General features: G+C 48.5%; 1 long non-coding RNA gene across 1 annotated transcript in view; it reads right to left on the bottom strand.

The window, feature by feature from the left end:
• The window catches only part of LOC138266555 (uncharacterized), a 90,413-nt gene extending 77,949 nt beyond the window's left edge, over nucleotides 1–12,464 (bottom strand). The window contains exon 1 of the long non-coding RNA XR_011199563.1: nucleotides 10,536–12,464. This is a non-coding gene — a long non-coding RNA (uncharacterized lncRNA). The remainder of the gene's footprint in view (nucleotides 1–10,535) is intronic.
• Between the last annotated feature and the right edge of the window lie 3,234 nt (nucleotides 12,465–15,698).

Below are 15,698 nucleotides of genomic sequence, written 5' to 3'. Positions count from 1 at the left end.
CCCCCTCCATCCCCATAACTTCTCCTGGACATAATCAGGCTAAGTTACTATGGGGCTTTTATGAGCACATTTTCATGGCTGCTTTTAGCTCTCAGTCCAGCATACAAGAAAACAAAAAACAGGAAGGACTCGGGTGTCGGCCTTCAGATTACTGCAGCAGTGTGCTGCGGGTCTGAGCTGTCAATTGCAGGTCAGGTGCACAGGGATGTAGGCTGCGCCCCAAACACAGTTATCTTACTTTTCTGAGCTAGGGTGTGAGGCCCATCTTCTACCCTGAGCAATGGCCCCTGGCACCCTTGCTCGGCCACTGTCCAGGATGCAAGCTGCTGCATCTGAGGGTGTTTTTTCGACTTCATCAGTGCTGCAGTGCCCTATTTTTCTGTGACACTGGATATTTTCAGTTCGATTTCCCTCTTCATCGGATGTTTACCTGAATATAAATAATGTGAAATATGGCATCGGGGTAGCAATGCCATTCGTTAAAGTCCTGCTACCTTTCAGTTTCGCTTGCTCCCCCCTGCAGAGCATGATCGGGAGCACCGTACCCCTAAGTGTACCATTACAAAGGATGGTACAAGACACCTCGGGGGTCTGTGACCTTCGAAATGTCCTGGAATTCCTCAATGGCTTGCAATGTCCTAATGTGCAACACTAGGGGTACATATATAATGCAGTTCACATTTACTATTTCTTGGCACACATACATTAAGTAACTGTTTAACTTTTTATATATAAAAGTGTATTTACATACTTGGATTACTTTTCAGTTCACGAGCATTTGAAGTATACAAATAAAATAAAAGAATGGCATGTGTAATGCAAGTTTACGCATCAGTATAGTGGGGTAGAGGGACCCCTGCAACTCCATGTCGTTGCAGGCGAGGCTCAGCCTTCACAGACCACAAGTCCACAGGCCTTTGTAAACCCGTCCATCTGTGAAGGACCCTTTCTCAATACACTTCGGGCACCAGTGTATCCCATCATGCCACCCATCACAAAAGCCCTAAAGCCCAGGACCACCTCCAGCAACCTCCTGGCGTTTTAGCTAATCTGGACCTCCACCCCCCCCCCATCCTCTCTGTCCTTTCATAAAATGTAGCCTCCAAGTCGGGCTTGAAGCATGCAGGGGTCAGCCTGCTCCCTAATAACTCTGATTGTCATAAGACCCTGACCCAATGTCCTGAAGAGCAACAACCCCCCTGAAAAGCAGTACCCGATGCCACCCCACAGGGTATGCACCCTCCCTGTGCCATTAGCCCCTTAAGCAAGTCTTTCACTTAAAAACTATGGTATTCCAGGAAATTGAAGGGAGGCAAGAGCCCAGGGACATCTTAAGGATTTTTGGGGGCTCTGGGCCAAACATCCTTATGGGCCCCTTGTTCAGAAAAGTTTGAATTTATGATCCAATTTCAGCTTTTTCATGCCCTCTTTGGCCAGGTGACCGATCGTGCACAGAGACACTGGTCCAAATTCGGAATGTGTTTCTGTCGACTTTTCAGGGATTGCCATGCATATTTTCAAAAGTGTAACAGGGCAGCAGCTCACTGATATTATTGTAAATAACCTCTGACACCCACAGCCATTTCTCATATATGAGTTCCGGTTTTGATCTAAAATTAACTTTTTTAGGGATGTTGCATGGTCTGGAAAAACAAGCAACATTTCTCTGCAAAATGTCTGCAACAGACTTCCACACGATTAAACGTAAATTAAAGGAAAACGGTATCTATATTTAAGAATCATTCAAGGTCATCAGGGCAGGACGGGCCGGATCTTGCAAGGGCCCCCTGATAGGCTGGCGCCCTGGGCCAGAGCCCACTTTGGCCATGTCTTAAAACGTCTCTGCGCTGGAGGCTTCACAGTATGAAGAACAGAGCAGAATCCGGGGTTGAGGTCATTTGTCTTTCGCGTGCAAATGTCTCTAGCGTTTTCCACAGAAACATGTCACAGACAAACAGGAAAACATTTCCAGGGTAGGATGAGCAACGCCACAGCGCACAACAGAGCGTCGCCACAGCGCACAACACAGCATCAGCATCTGGCGAGCGCCTGCGTTGTGCCCGTGGAGAGGTGGGGAGTGCGCTGTTCTGGGGCTGTGGTAACCCAGGACCGGGAGGGCTGCAGACCGGTGAAATGAGAGGGCAAAGGGTCACTGCTGAGAACTGTGGTGTCAACGGGACCTACCAGATGCAGGGCAACTGGACTGGTGCGGCTACACTCGGCGCTGACCTGAGGAAAGGGGCGCTGACCTCTGTGTTTACCAATAACTTACGATTTAGAAACACTTGCTGCAGAGTTCCTTGTGTCTCCAGCTTTCAGGCAGCAATAAAAATGCCGAGACAACTCTTGTGCTTAATGTTCGTGCTAGAGAAAGATCAGTTTTGTCGAGTGGCATTGTTGCCTGCCATAAAGTAGCGCAGGGGGTTAACATGCCTGCTGCAAAGAATGCATACCGTGCAGATCACAAATCTGTACTTTATGTGGCTAGCTGAGCAGATTTCTGCTTTTGTCACAGAGATCCTCTACTCACAGCAGTTCATAAGATACAACTCTGATATAGAAGAGAGACTGTTACCAACTATCATGAAAGAGCTGCATGCTAACTGCATAAATGTTTCCCCCCAGTCTTTCATTATCTATTCCTAATGTTGTTAGAAAGGGTGTGTTTGGGTAGAAGTACATTATTATTAATAAACCAGCCTTTACCAGTGCTTTAAAACAAATGCAATGTATGTGGAGACGGGCTATGGAGAGATGAGAGCCACTTTGCCAGGTGGTAGTGAGGGAATCTGAGGAGGAGGTCATGGAGGGCTTAAGTAATATGCTCTGACCAAAATAATGATCTTCATAGCAACCACGTACAGCTTCCTGCGGTGCGCAGTCCCTCTCCCAGTGACTGAAGTTACTAATATAAGGATTGTGGTGGGAATCCTTCCTTAATAGGCCTCAATATGTGCTCCAAAATCAATAGCAAGAGAAATTGGTTGTAGAGGGGATTTTTTAAATTTCACAAGGAAATCTTTGCAGTTTAGATTTTCAGATTGCATATGGCATTATGTAGGAAAGCAATTCATTTCCAGAATTCTGCAGGCAGGAGAACTGGTTTGGTATGACCTCATTTTCAAACACCTCTTCGTGCAGTTTTGTAGACACAGCCTTTGTGTGAGGTGTTGCTCCTCACGAATATGTGATAGAACAAATAGGTCCTAACAACTACTTGCCTAAACCACTACTGCTAAGCAACTAAAAAGTGTGTACAACGAAGTACTGAACAGCTACTCTCTAAACAACGATTTTGCCAGAATAGCAATTGCCTGAACAACTAATTAAGGTAAGTTTTTCTTTTTTTTATGGTTTATTAGTTGTTTAGAATTTATATATATATATATATATATATATATATATATATATATATATATATATATATATATATATATAATTCTAAACAATATATATATATATATATATATATATATATATATATATATGTTTATGTATATATATAAATTCTAAAAAACTAATAAACCATTTAAAAAAAGAAATACCCTAAAATTTGTTGTTCAGGCAATCGTTATTCAGGCAAAATCGTTGTTTATTAGTTGTTTATTAGTTATTTAGAATTTATATATCTATTCTAAAGGTTTATTACTTGTTTATAATTTATATATATATATATATATATATATATATATATATATATATATATATATACAAATTCTAAAGAAGTAATAAACCATTAAAAAGAAATACTTACCTCAAAATTTGCTGTTCAGGCAATCGTTATTCAGGCAAAATCGTTGTTTAGACAGCAGTTCTTCAGTACTTCGTTGTAGAGACTTTTTAGTTGTTTGGCAGTGGTGGTTTAGGCAAGTAGTTGTTTAGGACCTAGGGTTTCAGGATGTTTCCCGCTTCTCACAGCAGGGCAGTCTCTAGCCTGGAGCACCCACAACAGAGGCGTGAACTATTTGCACCTGGCTATGAACAGCCCCAAAGACAGTGATCAGGAAAGAGACAAACTGGAGTTTTACCTATAAGACCCTTCTCCCTCTGAACAAGAGAGCCCCTTCACTTCACCATTTTCCAATTGGCAGTGCCTCAGGAAGGGCCTAATAGGAGCCTTATCTCTCTTGACCTCACTTCACTGTCTAAGTTTCATCCTCCTGCATCGTGATACACCCCCACCGTCCGGGAGAACAGCACCACCCACAACCACGCACAGGGCGAGGCCCAGGATGTTCAAAACGGAACAAACAGGCCAGCATCACTCTGCTTCACTTATACATACAATGCATGTACTTCAAAAGTCATATACACAAACACACAAAACATACACTTGGTTTGGAATAGGTCGTAGCACGGGGTATTAATCTGACTCCGCATTGGCGAGACACTCAGCCTGCGCTAAGCAACTCATGTTTAGTCAGTGAGGAAAAAAAACCTTTAATTTAAAAAATAGTGAGGTAAGATCTTTAAATGAGACCTTTCTTTTTTCTGCATCATCTCCCCTTGTGCAGCAAACAGTCCCTGTACTAAGGTTGGGATACTCTAACCTAGGTTTAAAAGAGCTGTTCTAGACTTGGTACACAACAGGCCAGGGCTGTTAATGTTTACATAATGTGTGCACTCTAGATTATATGTTTAGGCAGTTTGCCCTTGATATAGAGCACTATGTATAAAGTTATTTCTTTCTACAGCTTACATTCTCCAATTGCTTGCTATCTCAGAAAGCCTTCTTCCAGCCACTATAATCCTAAAACCCAGTAAACTTGACGTACTTTCTGTCTTCAGAGCATGAAACTAATTACAATAACCAACAATAGCCACTAGATTAATCACTAACCTTGGTTTCCAGAGTAGCGTGCTAGTTGCCTTAAAGTGCTTCAATGCCTCGTCGGGGGTAGTAAGCGCTATAGAAAGCCTATTACAATTACAATATAGTTGGTCTCATTGAAACAGGTTAGTAGACACCCCTATCGGTGAGCTTTATGACCTTCTGACCACCCCAAAACCTGAATCATAAATGTTGCTAAGAGAAGAGAGCTGGCACAAGAGAGGATGTTGTAGCAATGGGAGGACCAAATATCCCATCCCTCAGGTGGAATTTCGGTGACCCAGTGTTACTCTTGTAACATGGAGTACCGTTCCGGCTAAATTCTGTTTATCACTGCATGGTGGAATTTTTTCTCATGTGAAAGTCCATGACAGTAAGTTGACGACCATGAGTATGATTTGGTGTCTCCTAGCATGATTTCCGTCACTAGGAGGACATCAGGAGAGATTTTTCTAACACAGGCGGTTGTGACCATTTGTGGTCAGAAGGCTGCTGCTCAAGTAAAAAATCTACTCTAGTGACAGCAAAATCAACTTGAGTAGGCGTGCCCTCTTGTGCACAGCATGGTGAGATTTGCATTGATTTGTTAGCGCAGAATGAGTTCCCAGAGATATATCACACCTAACTATTCCTCCCCGTTGGTGGAACTCCGCGGAATCTTGCTGAGTTTTTCGTAACTCCGGGGAATTCTGCAAAAGTCCAATTCCATGAGTTCTGCCCACCCCTAGTTGCAGCACTATTATACTCAAAGACGTATCCTGTAAAAAATATCCCTGAGATATGTTATTCATTATTCAAGTGCATACCTGCCTACGGTTCCGTCAACACCAGCAGTTTTCTCATCAGCGCAGTGGTTTACCACCTACTGGACACACGCTCACCTTCATGGAGCAAGTTCCTGGAAATAATATTCCATCTACAGACTACAGCCTACAACATCTTGATCTTGGGTGACTTAAACCTAATGCTCAACAAGCAAACAGTGGAGAAGGCGAGCCCCCTATACACATTGAGCAGTGTGTCTTCCCTGCTGTCTCAAGGCCAGTGGAGAAGACGAGTCCTCATACACACTGAGCAGTGTGTCTGCCCTATCCTGGTAAGGCGGTGGAGAAGGCGAGCCCCTATAGACACTGAGTAGTGTGCCTGCCCTATCATGGTAAGGCGGTGGAGAAGGCGAGCCCCTATAGACACTGAGTAGTGTGCCTGCCCTATCATGGTAAGGCGGTGGAGAAGGCGAGCCCCTATAGACATTGAGCAGTGTGTCTGCCCTATGCTGGTAAGGCGGTGGAGAAGGCGAGCCCCTATAGACACTGAGCAGTGTATCTGCCTTATTCTGTCAAGGCCAGTGGGGAAAGCAGGCCCCTATACACATTGAGCAGTGTGTCTTCCCTGCTGTCTCAAGGCCAGTGGAGAAGGCGAGCCCCTATAGACATTGAGCAGTGTGCCTGCCCTATCCTGGTAAGGTCAGGGGAGAAGGCGAGCCCCTATAGACACTGAGCAGTGTATCTGCCCTGCTCTGTCAAGGCCAGTGGAGAAGGCGAGCCCCTATAGACATTGAGCAGTGTATCTGCCCTATCCTGGTAAGGTCAGGGGAGAAGGCGAGCCCCTATAGACACTGAGCAGTTTATCTGCCCTGCTCTGTCAAGGCCAGTGGAGAAGGCGAGCCCCTATAGACATTGAGCAGTGTATCTGCCCTATCCTGGTAAGGCCGGTGGAGAAGGCGAGCCCCTATAGACATTGAGCAGTGTATCTGCCCTATCCTGGTAAGGCGGTGGAGAAGTTGAGCCCCTATACACAATCAGCAGTGTGTCTGCCTTATCCTGTCAAGGCAAGCGGGGAAAGCAGCCCCCTATACACATTGAGCAGTGTTTCTGCCCTATCCTGGTAAAGCGGAGGAGAAGGCGAGCCCCTATAGACACTGAGCAGTGTGTCTGCCCTATCCTAGTAAGGCCAGTGGAGAAGGCGAGCCCCTATAGACATTGAGCAGTGTATCTGCCCTATCCTGGTAAGGCCGGTGGAGAAGGCGAGCCCCTATAGACACTGAGCAGTGTATCTGCCCTATCCTGGTAAGGCGGTGGAGAAGGCGAGCCCCTATACACAATCAGCAGTGTATCTGCCTTATTCTGTCAAGGCCAGTGGGGAAAGCAGGCCCCTATACACATTGAGCAGTGTGTCTGTCCTATCACTGCAAGGCCCTTGGCCAAAGCAGGCTTACGTGAGTTTGTTCCTGAACACTCCGGCCTCAAGAATCCCTCTTCCAGCACAGACAGGAACAGGCTAGTGAAGAGCAGGAGGATTTTACAACCATCCTGGGAGAGGTGGCTTTCTTTTGAAAACAATGAAAACAAGAAGCTATTTACAAACATTGAGTGGCTGATAAACATGGTTTACCGTAGGTGTCAGTGGCGGAAATCTCGCGCAGTTTTCACAAGGCAAGAGGCCACCTGAAGCTCCATCCTGTGCCCCCATGGTCAGGGGTCCTGCTGCAGGGCACACTGGAACCAATCAACTACCCTCTCAGCCACCGCACAGGTCTGATGCCATCTACAGCACGGCGCTGATGCCATGCACCGCAGAGGGCTGATGCCATGCACCGCAGAGGGCTGATGCCATGCACCGCAGAGGGCTGATGCCATCTACAGCACGGGGCTGATGCCATGCACCGCACAGGTCTGATGCCATCTACAGCACGGCGCTGATGCCATGCACCGCACAGGTCTGATGCCATCTACAGCACGGCGCTGATGCCATGCACCGCAGAGGGCTGATGCCATGCACCGCAGAGGGCTGATGCCATCTACAGCACGGGGCTGATGCCATGCACCGCACAGGGCTGATGCCATCTACAGCACGGGGCTGATGCCATGCACCGCACAGGGCTGATGCCATGCACCACAGAGATGCGCTGCTTTCCCCACCGACATCTCCCTTGTCCGTGACAGTTTCAGCTGCTGATCAGGGGTGTCATGAGCACCCCCCGCACCCCCTGTTTATCTGCTTGAGTTGTGGTCAATGCTACTGTGTAGTTTTGTGTAACATGAAACATTTACATTGGCGTTTATGGTTCCTTTGACCAGAAGTTCATAATGCCAACTCTTGCAATGGACAGAAAGGAGGAATGAATGGAGAGAAGGATGGATGGTGGGTGATGGATGAATAGAGGGATTAATGGATGGAACATAGGATGGATGTGGGATAGATGCAAAGATTAGTGATTGAGAGGAAAGATGGTTGGGTGAAAGGATGGATCGTGGATGGATGGGTGGGTGGTTGGATAGATGGAGGAACGGGTCCTCAAAAAGATGGGTGGATGGATAAAGGAGGGAAAGAAGGAAAATACGAGGATAGAGAGAAGGAAGGTAGATGACTACAAAAGATGGATAAGAGAAGGGTGGATGGGTGTTAGAACGAAAGCAAATAATACAGAAAGCAAATAAGACGGAAGGAAAGGAAGATGGAAAAGGGCAGAAATAATGATGGAGGAGAAAGGAGGGAATGTTCAAACTTCAGAATTACCACAGAAGGAGCAAGGCCCCAGATGAGTGCTGACCTCTCTCGCCTCACGTGCTCACTCAGTGTAATGTGGGGTACAGTTCAGTGTGGGTGGGGGGAGGGGTATTTTATTTTTGTGGCCACTCCCTAGCTTCTGACTTCATACCTTTCGCCAGTTACAGTCCCATCACGATGTCCTATGCAGTGGCATAACAAAGGCCCCCGTGGTGCGTGGGGGGGGGGCTTTCCAAGGGAGGCCCTCTGCACAGTACAGTCTCTCTGATCAGAGTAGAGATGAGCTAGAGTCGTTGTGCCTGGCCTGTGTAACGATGGGCCTTTTCCGCACATTTCCACAAGTAACTTGGCCCATAGCGCTTTTCTTCACAGTAAGTGCAGGAGGCGCTCATCACCGTGTCAGTATGGTACAGAGAGATGCTGTTTGTGGTACTGGGCTTTTCCTGTGTTTTGGCGAGTGGGCCATTGCCACCTGCAGCCCAGATGCACGTGTGTGTGGGTGAGGCGCTACAGTGTCCTCTCTGCTGAGTAAATCACAGTGACGGAGCCTGTCACGTGACCTTCATAGTTTGCCTGCGTAGAATCCCGCGAGACCTTGTGCACAACAGGATATTACCTGCCCAGGCAGTTGTGTTTTGTTGCATTGATCTAATTGCCCACGAATTGGCTTTGGTGCAGTGCTGTGCATGTGAGGCTGGTGGTCTGATCTGATTGGCACGTTGTGCTGGCCCTGTGAGGGATGCTTCCTGAGGGGTGGGATGTGCTCTACAGCGTGCTCACCCATTGGGACACCTTGGCGCTGCATGCCAACTGCTTGTTGTTACTCAGCGGTACAGCTGCACTGCTGTGGTGCGCATGGGGTGTCTGTGAGTTATTAAATGTAAAAAATGCATCTACAAGCAGTAAAGCCTTTCATTAACCTTCCACGAAAATTATGAAGAAAAAATTGCAGAGTTGAGCATCGGTGTTTTGTCTGACTCATGTGCTTCTGTGATAGCCTCTAAGCGCTACAGTAGTTTACTATCATATTTCGCAGTCCAGGGTATGTCAGACATCTAAATGAGTGCGTTATCTTTAGATTTGTACTGAGAAACATTCTGTTATTGTGATACATATATGCTCCATACTTCACGTGGAGGGGGGGTCCCTATGTGCAGCCACCCCTGATACACACAATGTAAACACTTTGTGGCCACTTTTCTGCTTCAAGACAAATCTCCATAAGATAAAAATAGATGGTTTTGTTCTTATTAGAGAATCGTCCTGGTTTGGGGGTTTGAGTGGGGAACAGAGGTCCGTGCAAACATGGGTATTGCATCTTTGGGCTCAGCTGAGGGCTGATGGGGGCGGGGCGCTTCCTGCCCCCCAGCAGGGACATCGAACACAGGAGCAGGCTTGTGTTTCAGAAACTCCTAGGAGCTTCGTGGAGCCAGGTTGTAAATGCATCAGGCGATGTGCGCCAGTGGCAGATTTCGGATCCCGGCTTCCCCATTAGGCTAATCATTGTGATCCTGCGCAATTCATTTCGGCTCCTTGTGGCCCGAGTTTCCTTTCATCTATCAAATTTTAGAGTGCCAAGAGCTGACGGGGTTCGCAGCATGAGTTATAAAAGCAGACGCGTTCATCCAAACTCGTCTGAGATCCCGGCTACTACCAAATAAAACGTGTGCTCCTGGCAACTCCAGCAAAACTTCGATGAGGGGGAATAGTGACTGCACTATTAAGCACTAAACAGAGAGAATTGGAGATTTGCACAAACTGTATCTACTGGCTCACAGGTGCTGGAAGTAGAGGTTCGCCGGGGGGGGGGGGGGAGGGGGGAGAGAACAGCACCCCCAAAATATCCAGGCTAGAGTTCAGAACGTGAATGAGCAATAAACGCCTTTAAATTGTGTATTTAAGTAGGCACATTTGCTAGACCTTCAAAGATAGAGGTCAAATATCAGGCAAGGCTTTCTGACAAACTGCAGTTTATTCTTATAACATGGTGATTGGTTTTATTGTTTTTTTCTCTGGCTGCAAAGTGAGAGGTTTTTGTAAAGTAAAATATTTGCTGGTGCACAAGGAGCGTGAAAGGAAGGGATGTAGAATGTTAGTTTTTTCCCTAACACACAAAATTAAAATAACTGCAAGTAACGCCCTAAAAAATAAAAATAACCAGCTTTTGTGTTCTTTAAATGGAAAGCATTCCAGTTACCTTTTTAAGGACGCCGTGAAGAGTAAACATCGGTGCACAGATAGCTTGTGATGCTGCTGGCGGTGTCCACCCTCCATCTTATCCCGTCGGTGATCCCTCGAGGCCTTTCCTCCACACCAGGATAGTGCTTCGTGAAAGTAGTATCCGGCCCCTGACGTCAGCACACACGGCCCAAGTGAAGCCAGAGCTGCCCTGGCTCAGGGCCGCGTGTCTCCGTCTGAAACTTGTAAACAGGCCCAGGGGACGAGGGAGGGCCGAGCAACACGGATGCCGGAGAGAGGATGGAGAGTTTCCCAGGCTCCCTGGGCCAGGGGACACACCCCTAGTGTGGAGCACTGCGCCCCTCCTACATCACCGCCTCCCCAGTTAAGTTGTCAGCTTGGAAGCCTGAGACCAGAGATCCTATGGTTTTCCACATTAGAGAGCATTGTGTGATCGTGGACAATTCGCTGCGCCTCCCCGAGTCTCAGATACGGCATCTGCCCGACATCGGAGTGTTACTAGACGTGCACTTCATGAAAGCCTAGAGGGGGTCGGAGAACCGTCAAGGTGGTGTACAGCCTGCTCTCCCTCCCCTGGGAGATCTGCAGGGACCTTGGGCACTGAGTTGACAACATCCCCCAGCTGTGCCCACCCTCTCTCTCTCCGGGGGAGCCCTGCCCGCCTGGGCAGCTGTGTGCCCTCACACACCCTCACCGCACCAGGAACATGTGCGCAGGATCACAGAAACCCAATAAACTGCTGCGCCAAAATGTCCCCGAGATTATTTTGTGGCATCTCTTGGCAGACAGTCTGAAAGCAACCCTATGGGCTGTATAAAAAGACCCACTAAAAGTTGCTTAGATGTTTCGGGTTGTAGCGAATTTTGTGTTTCGTTGTTTCTTTTGTGATTAAATCCCGGCTACCCAACGCTGTGTTTCTCCCAGTTAATTCTGTGCACTTTGGGATGTCTGTGAGCTGCCCTGGGAGAACGGTCCGGCGCTGGTGTACATGTCTTGCGCAAAATGCGTCTTTGCGCGCAGCCGGGCGCCGTTCGGTCCGGTGTCCTGGTCTTCAGAACTCTGGGTTCGGCCGCTGAGATTGCTCGGCTGGACGTTTATTGAAGGGACGGGTCGGAACCAGCGCCCTCCCCGGGTCCATCTCCTCGTTTTTGTACAGTTGCAACACAAAACAAGCCTGAACACTAACTTTACCCGCCCCCTTCTCAGGGCGAGCTGCAGCCACGAGGGGCAGAGCCCGGATGAGAAAACTCTATTTATTTCTCGTCTTCTGGTCCACTCGGCTCCAAGGATGGATGAAAAAGAAGCCCCTAAACTAAGCACCATGTTCCCATTCTCCCTGCTCTGCCCAGTGCCAGGGCCCTGCCTGCTGCAGATGAGTGCGCTACCTCCGCTCGCAGGAACCTCCGGTTACTCCAGCAGGTGAGTATAAAGTTATTTAAAGGCTCGTGTGTCGCAGCACCTCAATAATTCAGCGTCTGGAGGTAACCGTCCACCTGTTGTGGTGATCTGAGCTGCACCTTTCCTGCTGCTGGTCCGCGCTCCCTGCTGTGGTGATCTGAGCTGCACCTTTCCTGCTGCTGGTCCGCGCTCCCTGCTGTGGTGATCTGAGCTGCACCTTTCCTGCTGCTGGTCCGCGCTCCCTGCTGTGGGGATCTGAGCTGCCTCCTTCCCGCTGCTGGTCCGCGCTCCCTGCTGTGGGGATCTGAGCTGCACCTTTCCTGCTGCTGGTCCGCGCTCCCTGCTGTGGGGATCTGAGCTGCACCTTTCCTGCTGCTGGTCCGCGCTCCCTGCTGTGGTGATCTGAGCTGCACCTTTCCTGCTGCTGGTCCGCGCTCCCTGCTGTGGTGGTCTGAGCTGCCTCCTGCCCGCTGCTGGTCTGGTCTGCGATGGAGACACCGTGCAGGCTGTCAAGGCGCTCGCACACACTGCCAGAATGCAGAAGCATGCTCCTGCCTTAGCTCGCATAAAGCCCCGCCCCCTTGGCCCGGATTGGCTCTTCCCGGCTGGTCATCTCATCCTCACAGACTGCTGTTTTTCAGACCATGCTGCCAAGGTAGTGGCCGCAGATCGAGCTGTCTACAGTCAGCCTCTCCCACAGCTTCGCTGCCACCTGCCGCCCAGGGCCCATAATATGGCCACGTTACTGAAATGCCTATAGATTTAAATACTAGTTTTATTGAAGTTTCTAGTCATTGAGTGACTGCCTGCTGTGCTGTAAATCTCAGCTCTTGGGTAGATGCTGTATCAATAGCGATTTATTTGCAGCACGCCTAGTCGACTGTTGCAAATGGCCTTTTTTTGCAGGCTCATCCTCAAATTTTTACCTGCTTCCTCCTATTTTTTTACCTGTTTTGTTGGCTTTAGGACTCTGCTGACCAGTGCTAAAGTGCAAGTGCTCCCTGTTTAAATTGTACTGGTGATTGTCTTATCCATGATTGGCATATTTGATTTACTAGTAAGTCCCTAGTAAAGTGCACCATGTGTGCCCAGGGACTGTAAATCAAATGCTACTAGAGGGCCTGCAGCACAGATTGTGCCACATATGATTATCCCTTAAAACATGTCTCAGACCTGCCACTGCAGTGTCTGCGGGTGCAGTTTTAAACTGCCATTTCGATCTGGCAAGTGCACCCACTTGCCAAGCCCTAACCTTCCCTTTTATTACCTGTAAGTTACCCCTAAATTAGGATCAAAGTAGCCCCTTGGACAGGGCCCTGGGTATTTAAAAGGTTGGACATGTAACGGCGTGTTTTATAAATCCTGATAGTGAAGCACTGCTAATTTAGTTTTTCACTATTGGAAGGCCTATCTCTCACATAGGGTAACATGTGGATTGCCTTGAAAAATATTTTAAGTGTAATTTCCCATTGGAAGCAGGTAGAGGTTTGGAGTTTGGTGTCTCTGAACTCAAAATTTAAAATTACATCACTTGGTGAAGTTGGTTTTTGAATTGTAAGTTTGAAAATGGGACTTTTAGAAAGTGGGCATTTTCTTGCTTAACCATTCTGTGCCTCTGCCTGTCTGCTGAATACACGTCTGGGTCAGGATGACAGTTGGGATGTTTGTGCATTCACTCTAGACAATCTCACAAAAAGAAGCTGAAGTGTCCCCTGCATATCCTGATGGCCCATCACCATGCTGATGGATCTTCCTGAGCTAGAGTGGTGGGAGGAGCTGACACTTGCACCTGAATAGGGTTGTGCCTGTCCTCACACAAATCATCTCCAATCCCTAGAGTGTGTCTGGGGCCAGGGCAGGGAAAGGCAGGGTCTTTTGCACTACAAATAATACTCTTTGAAGTTTGCCTACTTCAATGACATAAAGGAGAATAAGTACTGGACATCTGACCCCACAGAGATAGAACACTTCTGGACTGAGGCCATTCTGCTAGGAAGAAGAGCTGCCTGTTACTTGCTTGTGCTGGCCTGCTGCTTCTGTTTTGGGAGGGAAAGGAGTGGAGTTTGCTTTCTACATCCTGCTTTCCAAGGTACCCAAGGGACATTAAAGACTTCATCTGCCAGCACTTGGGCTCTCTTGCTGAGAATCCTGATTTCCCAAGTGGTGCCAAATCCAGTTCCTGGGCCCTTGGGAGTGAAGTCTAGTGTACCAACGAAGAGGTAAGTACATCAACTCCATAGCGACTTCAGAACCATTGCCACTGTCCGTCTTTGCGCTGCTGCCTGCACCAAAGCAGTGGTCCCCGCTGAGTGCAACAACCACAACTGACACCCAATGCCGCCCATTCTAAGTCCTGCCACAACGTGAGTCCAGAGTGCTGTGTTACCAACATCCGTGACACCTAACTCTGACTCTGCCACAGCCCTTGGTGTAATTGCAACACAGCAAGCTCGCATCTTGACCTGGTGGATGAATCAACCCCACCTTGTCGTAAGGGACCGATGCCTCGTCGCCAATACCGCATCCCTTCCCCTGCAACCACAAGAAACTGACACTTTCACTCCCCTGCCTAGCTTTAAGGAACTGAAGCCTCACCTCCCCGGTAGCAGTAAGGAACCAATGCCACACTGGCTCCAGCAATACCTCACCTCCCCATGCAACGTCTGTTTTCAAATCGTTTTCCAAGCTACTGTACCTGGGGTCCATACGACTCCATGACCGACCCGCACTCCCCGTGAGTGACATCAGACTGTGGGAAACAACTCCATCAAGACGTTGTGATAGCCTCAGTTAGACCTATTGGGGGTCATTACAACCCTGGCGGACGGTGTTAAAGCGGCGGTAATACCGCAAACAGGCCGGTGGCAAAAAAAGGGAATTATGACCGTGGCGGAAACTGCCAACATAGACAGCCACTTTAACACACCAACCGCCACGGCGGTACAGACAAACAGCGCGGCGGTCACCGCCAACAGACAGGCGGAAGACAAAGTACCACCCACAGTATTACAACAGGCCAATCCGCCACCTTTTCTTGGGCGGATTCACTGTGGATAAAAACACGGCGGAAACAGCCATTTCAATGGGAAAACGCTCACCTTAACACACTCCACGAGGAAGGAGGGAGCCCCATGGAGCCAGAACTCCAAATACTCCCTGCGATAGTGTTCCTGCTCCTCTACGAACATCAGCAACGGCGGCGCCGAAGACAAAGGTGAATACTGCACCTACGACATAGGGGAGGCAAAAGTCAGGGACACACACACGCAACACCCCCACCCCCACCCGACCCTCGCACACTACAACACACACACCAATGCATTTCGAAACATCACAGTAACAAACCCCAACCCCCCCGGAAGAAAGCAAAGACAAAAGGAAATGAGTACAACCATTGTAATGTAGCACAATACAGTAAGCTATAATATACAGAAATATATACAAATGCCAAAAATATACATCACAATCATTAGTGCAGGTATGCACCATCCAATGTCCGTGGACCACTGGGTCCAAAATGCATGGGCGAGGCCCTCACACGATACCTGTCCTGAAACGGAGAGAACACTGCAGGGGCATCAGATCGAAATACAACAGGCACCTCAGGGGAAAGGGAAGGGGGGGGCAACTCAGCCGGATGACAGCACCACGCCAGATCCACAACGGGGCTCCATGCCCATTGATGTATCCTGGGGAGTGCAAAGCCACAGTCTCTCAAGTCTCTACAGTGGGTGGTTTGCCCACTGTAGCATCCTGGGGAGTG

Source organism: Pleurodeles waltl, chromosome 1_1, assembly GCF_031143425.1.
Source record: "Pleurodeles waltl isolate 20211129_DDA chromosome 1_1, aPleWal1.hap1.20221129, whole genome shotgun sequence".
NCBI classification, from domain to species: domain Eukaryota; kingdom Metazoa; phylum Chordata; class Amphibia; order Caudata; family Salamandridae; genus Pleurodeles; species Pleurodeles waltl.
This window is presented reverse-complemented; position numbering and strand designations above follow the sequence as displayed.